The sequence below is a fragment of the Crassostrea angulata genome, chromosome 4 (assembly GCF_025612915.1).
Source record: "Crassostrea angulata isolate pt1a10 chromosome 4, ASM2561291v2, whole genome shotgun sequence".
NCBI lineage: Eukaryota > Metazoa > Mollusca > Bivalvia > Ostreida > Ostreidae > Magallana > Magallana angulata.
This window is the reverse complement of record NC_069114.1, coordinates 5,922,010-5,929,575: the sequence shown is the minus strand read 5'-3', so window position 1 is coordinate 5,929,575 and position 7,566 is coordinate 5,922,010. Positions and strand designations below refer to the sequence as shown.

The following is a 7,566-nucleotide window of genomic DNA, read 5'->3' as shown; positions in this document are numbered from 1 at the left end:
AAAAGTCTTAAACTGACGTGGGTTAAAAAATGCTTAGATTCACAATTTAAATCCTCATGGAAAGTTTTAATAGCGGATAAACTCGAAAAGTGGGGGTACTCAAATATGGCAACTTCGTAAAGAAGGCTTGTCGACTGCCATGCAAGATTTTTACAATTTTTGGCAAAGCGTAATGCACGCTTGGAGTTAAATTATGCAGCATTCTACCACAGCTCCATCAGAATTCTACGCCAGCCACTATGGAACAATAATGAAATATTAATTAATAAACAACTTGCTTTTAAATCTTATGGGATCAGAAAGGGGATATTTTTTATTAATGATCTTGTCAATGACGACGGGAATTTTCTTTCATTCAAAAACTTTCAAGACAAATTTAATGTTAATACAATTTTTGTTGCCTACAATGGGTTAATATCAGCCATCCAAAAATATTGGAAAGAATTGATAAAGAATATCCCAAGAGAAGAAATATTTGATGGCAATTTTGAAAAATTAAAAAAGGCGCGAAAGGTATCAACATTTTTTTATCCTATATTTTTATCATCTGTCGGCTCGCCGAAACCCCTGTAAACGTAAAACATAAATGGGAAGAGAGGATATCTAAGGAAATTGTAGAAAACGCATGGGAACAATATTTTACTAATCCTCATTATGTAACAACGAACACAAGATTGATAAGTTTCCAATTACAAATTTTACATAGAATTATGTGCACTAACTCTCGTTTATATTTAAAATATTAGATATTGAAATGTGTTCATTTTACCATGAAACTAAGGAGTCAATAAGTCAACTTTTTTATGGTTGTCTGCATGCACTAAATATTTGGATTACAATACACGAAAAACTAAAGAACTTGTGCGATATTGATGTATGTTTTAATGAACAAACAGTAATCTTTCGGTGTAACCATGCCAATCCTGTATACATAGAGCACTTAATCTATTGATATTGTTAGCAAGACGGTTTTTTTAATTCATGAATATACATACATATACATGTATTAACAGATGTCAGTATATTGTACCCTCTACAAAATCATTGTTTGAATACATTAAATGTTTTAGATATGTTGACATCTACTCGTCCCATTCATTAAGCATACGAAATGAAAATGAGGTCAAGGATAGTTGGCGGATCATCTCAAAAATATTAGTTACTTAAATTTCCAACTTCATTCAACTTTTTGTGTTAAGATTGTACATGAATAGTTTGTGAATAAATTAAAAAAATAATAATAAATAAATCATGGTTCTAAGCAAGCAGTATCAAAAAGAGAAATAGAAACTGACTTCGCTCTTTTTCTATTGTTCAAATTGGTCACGATTAACCTGCTATTGGAAACAAAGATGTATTCTGCATAACTGGCCTCCAAAACACGTGTTTGATTATATATTAAGAAAGGTTGTCATTTTGTACCCGTTGGATTTAAGATTGCAGGTGATGAAAATGAACTGGAATGGAGATAAAAATTGACACCCCTCAAAAACCATTGCCATCCTCCGCTTCGCGTCGGTTGACAACGCTTTTCTCGGGGTGTCAATTTCAACAGCTACCCTCCCAAACAGGCACGATTTATATAATGTTACGCATTATGGGATAAATGGGTTAAACAGGTTTATTGGAACCTAATATTTAAACGAAAGTAGACAGTCTTTAAAAAACCCAGCATCTCGGTCTATTAATTGGCTGAAAATGTTCAGTAAACGGTACAACTAAATGTACAATGGTAAATCTGACCTAGTGATACATCAAATTTGTGTCTGTATCTGACATCAATGTTACCGATTGTGCTTTTCACCATAAATCGAAACATACGAGGGTTGTTTGGAAATTATTGAGACAACACAAATATCTCTCTTTCTAAGCGGCGGATTTTAATGAAAATTGGTATGAACGTTGAAGAAACATAACTGAATAAATGATCTAAGTAATGCTACAAAAAAATTAATAGTTTGTTTATGACAATACATAAACAAGTCTGTGGTCGGGGTACCCGGCGCAGGCACACACTCGGAGTTAAAAAAAAAAGTTAAACATCTTGATTTTAAATGTTGTTAGACTTACAATTCTTGATAAAGAAATCAAATTATGTATGTTCATTCTGCCCTTTATTGTGACTAACTTTTGTGTAAGTTTTACTGGTGTATGACTGAGGACCAATTCTCTGTAAAAATCAAACATATTCAAAATAGGGTGGCCACATCATGTCTCAGAATTTCTTAAAACTTGTCATATGGTATCATTTTAGGTGAGAACTAATATTTATGACATATTTTTTTTTCTTAGCAACTCCCGTTACCATGGTAACAGTAATGCAAAATTGTTGACCAATTTGGCCGATTTTTGCATAGCTATTTGGTAAAATCTGTGCTTTTTACACCATTTGTTTTACACCTCTGCATCAAACTAAACCCTGATTACTTATATTTTTTGAAACTACTATAACAACACTTTAAAATGACATATTTTATATTTTGCATGAATATTTTGAAATATTGTAATACAAAGTAATAAAATTGCAAATACATGGGTTTTTTTAAATTTTGAAAAAAATGAAAAATTGAATAAAGTTTGTTAAGATTAAAAGGAATATGCAGGATCATCAATGGATATCACTCATATCATCTAAAACTAGAGGCCACATATAATAAAAATCATTTAAAATATTTATGGGCAAATAATTACAAATGTTGTTTGCAACCAATTGAAAAATCGTTAAACTGGCAATTTGCCAAACTTAAGTTTTCATGCTTGGATTATGAACATCATACAGAATCTTCCTATAGCTGTAATTAAACTAATTCAAGCTTCACAAATGAACAAATATGTAAGTGTTTGAAACGCACATTGAAAAAATATTATCATAAATGAAAGTAAAATAGAATTATTCTGGAACAATCCAACTCCCCCCTCCCCCCCCCCCCCCCATAGATTCACCAATATGCCAAATACATTTAACAAATGTTTCATGTAGCGTGTCATAAATAATATTTCTATAACTAAAGGTAAAGCTTCACATCTGAACAAGTATGATAATAATCATTAATAAAGGTATAATAAAATTATTCTGGAGCACCCCCCCCCCCCACCACTGAATTCATGAAAACGCCAAATAACAGTTTTCATACATGGATCATGTAATGCAGCATACCAAATCTTTTCACAGACAGTGTTAAAAACAGACTGAAAAAATATAATCATAAATGCAGGTATAATCAAATTATTCTAGAACATCCCCCCCCCCCCCCATCTGGATTCACTAATACTGTGGTTTCATCAATATTCGTTGAATACCAATTTTCGTGGATTTCATTGTTAAGTTAATCCACGAAATTAAATGTTTATTAAAGTTCAATTTCAACTTACATTCTGTAATGATAGGATCATTGGTCACGAATTTACGTATGCTCGAAACTGTGATTTTCAGAAAATCCACGAAAATTGATACCCATGAAAATTAATGAAACCACAGTATGCCAAATAACAGCTTTCATACATGGTTCATGTAGCGCAGCATACAGAACCTTCATACCAGTAACTTGATTAACTACGACAGTATTTGAAACACAAATCGAAATACTATAATAATAAATAAGGGCATTGTAAACTAATTTTGGTACACACCCAAGCCTCAGTAGATCAAGTTAGAACATATAATTATGTATAATGACTAGCGACAGGAATTTGTACTCTGAAATACAAATAACAATGGTATAAAAAAAAGCATATACTGATAGATACAATAAAATAAACCATTTCTGCTCGGTAAAATCAGTTTGTTATAAAACTGAGTCACAATTACAGTTGTATTGATATTTATAAGGAAAATATTTCCCCTTATATTAACAAAATTAGAGCAAGATGTTAATTTTTAGGCGATTTTTTGAAATGTCAAGACTTCATATTCATGACATCACAATGATCATTGTTAAAGCTCATGGTTGTGCCTATAGACTGTTGCATGAAATGGTTTTATTTATAATTTTGCATACTATGATAATTCCTCAAATATAAACATAGCTCATAAATGACAACTTTAAACGTTCATCAAGATGTGAACTGATCATACTGTAACAACCAAGTTCATATTCTATGAACTTTTCAATACATGTATAGCTGTTTAACTCTTAATAAAAGACATGCATGTTATGAAAGGTCTTTTAAGATCTCATTTTTGAACAGAAATAATCTTTCCTCTTCTGCTAATACATCGTCTCTGTCCATTTTTTTTCTCCTTAATTGTAACTCTGGAATAAAAACTGGAAATTTGCTGGCTTGTAAGTACTAGAGAAACACATTGGTTAGCTTTTGCATGGTATCTTGAGTCCTGCATTCTATTCAACATACATTTCACCAGACTTACTCCACACATAGAAAGTCATTTAGTTTCTCAAATCTATCATCTTGTTGAACTGTTGAGTCCTCTGTTTCCTGGCTCTCTGTCAACTGTTGACTTGTCTGACTTGACTGGCTTGATGCATAACTCATATTCTACAGAATAAATAATATCAAAGTGCTGAAAGTATGTGAATGAGTTAATTTGTAAGTAAACATAATTGACATTCTGAACATTTATTTCATTGATATTTAAAATAGCTTTTCATTTATTTCAGCTTACACAAGTATGAATTTGCTTTTTACTACTATTTTAATATTAAGAGAGAGAGAGAGAGAGAGAGAGAGAGAGAGAGAGAGAGAGAGAGAGAGAGTTTAGTTTTTTTTAATTTAAATGTAACTCTGAACCCTTAGTTATTGCTTCTGGTAGCCATGCACTATAATATCCAATGCTTAATTTGGTTTTTTGGGGGTCAAATACAATTCATCTTTGTTAACCAAGTATTAGATTCATAGTTTTCTGATGAGAATAAATTATCAGGCACTTGGCTAGCAAAGAAAGATACAAGTTATTGACAAAAACAGTATAACCATTAGAAAATTAAGAAAGAAAGCAGCTTTCCATTGAATTTCTTTGTATATATTTGTTTTTTAGCCTAGTAGATAGATCTAATTTACAACTAGATCTTAACAAATTGATAGACAAATTTGAATGACATTTAACCAATGCCCTACAATAAATTTCTATATACATGTAACAGATATTACCTTGCTATTTATATCCAAGTATGCAATTATTGAGAACCATGTCAAATAGATATTTTTTTACTGTACCCACTATTGTCATTAAACTTTTAGGTGGAAGGTCATCTAACTGCTTTCCTTTCTCTTAAGATCAGAGGTTGAACACTCCAAATCCTGTAATGATTTATTTATGGTTAAAATATGTAGCAATAAACACCATTATATGTAATAGGTGAACAGCCAAAAGTGTTCAATGAGCAAAATTTATGCACCTATAATTACATTTGAAAATTTAATTCCTTATGTGAATTGATGTGATGGTTTCTTTAATGGTCATATGGGAAGTCAGATTGTACGTGATGTCAATCGCAACTTCTCGGACCTATCGAACAGAGCTTGGAAAACACCTTGAATGTATCAACATTAACAGATGTTCAATTTTCATACACAATGGAGTCACTCCCAATCAATTAAGTATATTGACTAGTCAGTGGCGTCGGAAGCAAATTGAAAGTGGGGGGTGCAAGACTAATCATCAGAAATCTTGACAAGCATTAAAAAAAAGGCTAATTCCCAAAATCATAATCATGAAATTCCTCATCCGTTGGGGGGGGGGGGGGGGGGGGGGGGGACTAGTATACCTATGTCTTCAATTTTCATTATCACTTGATTTTTTTTCATGGTAAATTTAGGAACAATTCTGTTTGCTGCGAGAAAAATTAGGGGGGCTGGCCCCTCCCTGATGCTATATCTGTGATGCTTATATAGGTCTAACTTTGCAGGTCTAACTTTTAGCCTCCCGGTTCCGACGCCAATGGCTTTATATTAGCTTCTTCTGGAGTATAATTTAGAGTATACCATTGAATTTAATGAAATCGAGCTCGCATCTCAACGGCATGATCATAAAATGTGTTATATTTATATTTAGTTTTATAAAGGGAGGTTGTCATAAAGTCCTATTTAATACATCTGAGATGTTTTTGAGCTCTGCTGGAAAAGCCAGAAAAGCTGCGATTATGATGTCATTGCAATGTATGTTTATTTAATATACATGCATGTATTTGTCCTGACCGAAAAAAAACCCAGATAATTTGTTTTATTAAATAAACAATCAACATTATTCAAATTATAAATTAAAGGGAACTCTTTATACTTGTAGTTTGTATCAGTAAAAGACACAATAAATTCCTAGACCTACATATGCATATTCATGTACAGGCAATGTCTTACTCTCTGGGGGTCTTTTTTTTGCCTACAATACTGGTTTTATTTGAATATTATCTATTTTGATTAATTTTTGTACCATCCTGTCTTACATTTTATGATCACAATTCATTATAAAATATGGAGTATCATGTTACATAAGGGATTGCCTGGGAAAGAAAATAATTAAAATATATGTTTGCAACAGTACAGTTAGACCTAGGATAATTGTGAATGTGTTCAGAACAAGTAATTGTAAATGAAAATTACCTTCTTTCTTCATTGTGACTTCTTTTCATCAAGTAAACACCAACAACCGCAACAGATGACAGGAGAAAAGTCAAAACACATTGTTTACAACTACAATTTGCACCTCCAGACACGAGAGAATTTATAAAGGGGAGTAACTAGGTATCAAGAAATGCTTCAAATATTCAATATTTATGAATATTTAGGTCTGTATACCTTTTACATCTTTTTTTTTGCCCACCAATAATTTACATGTTTTATAATATTCACACATTGGTCTTTCATATATAATTGTCACACTTTATTAAAACGGCTGCGATTTTTTTGTTTTTTGTCTTTAAATACTTAACAAAATTTACCCCACATAAAATAATTTGGAATTAAAAATATGACATCTAATAGATTTGAAATTAAAATAATTAAAGCAATTTAATAATTTTCAATTCAAGTTGTATAAAATAACTGTTTTGACATTTTTTAAATCTTGTAAATATATTTAAACAGTTCATTTCATCCTAAATATCCATTTTTCAAAGTTGACAATATGGCGGAAGTTTGTTCTCCGTTTCCATAGCAACAAAGGACCAATATCAAAAACCAATTTTACATTTTACAATCATTGACCTATCATTACAAAATTATGTCATAAAAAATTATTTTTTTTCTCTATGTGTGGCCAACCTATTTTGATAGTTACAGAGAACTGGTCTTAAAATGCAAGAAAAGTACTTATATATTTACCAAGCAATTGAAATCTGACTGAGATGGTTCATTGAATTTTGACGTCAAGGCGGCGCAGCGAATACACATGAAATTGGTGTGAACCTCGGAAAAAGACATTTTGGGCCAAGAAGTTGCCTAAATAAAAACTATACGATGGAAAACGGTCAAAAGCTTCAGTAAGTCGAGTTTTTTTCAACTGTTTGCAACTGGGTCATCCACTTTACTCGTGGAAGCCGCTTTTGACGACTACTGGGGATCCGGGCTCGACAAAAAAGGCACAATGTACACCGAGATGAAGGCGTGGCC

The 7,566-nt window shown here is 31.9% G+C and overlaps 1 long non-coding RNA gene across 1 annotated transcript; it reads right to left on the bottom strand.

Annotated features, from left to right (window-relative positions):
• Nucleotides 1-3,180: 3,180 nt before the first annotated feature.
• On the bottom strand, nt 3,181-6,652 carry LOC128181523 (uncharacterized). Its single transcript, XR_008243330.1, has 3 exons — nt 6,559-6,652; nt 5,180-5,259; nt 3,181-4,497 (listed from the first exon to the last, which is right to left on the bottom strand). It is a non-coding gene; the product is annotated as an uncharacterized LOC128181523 (long non-coding RNA).
• Between the last annotated feature and the right edge of the window lie 914 nt (nt 6,653-7,566).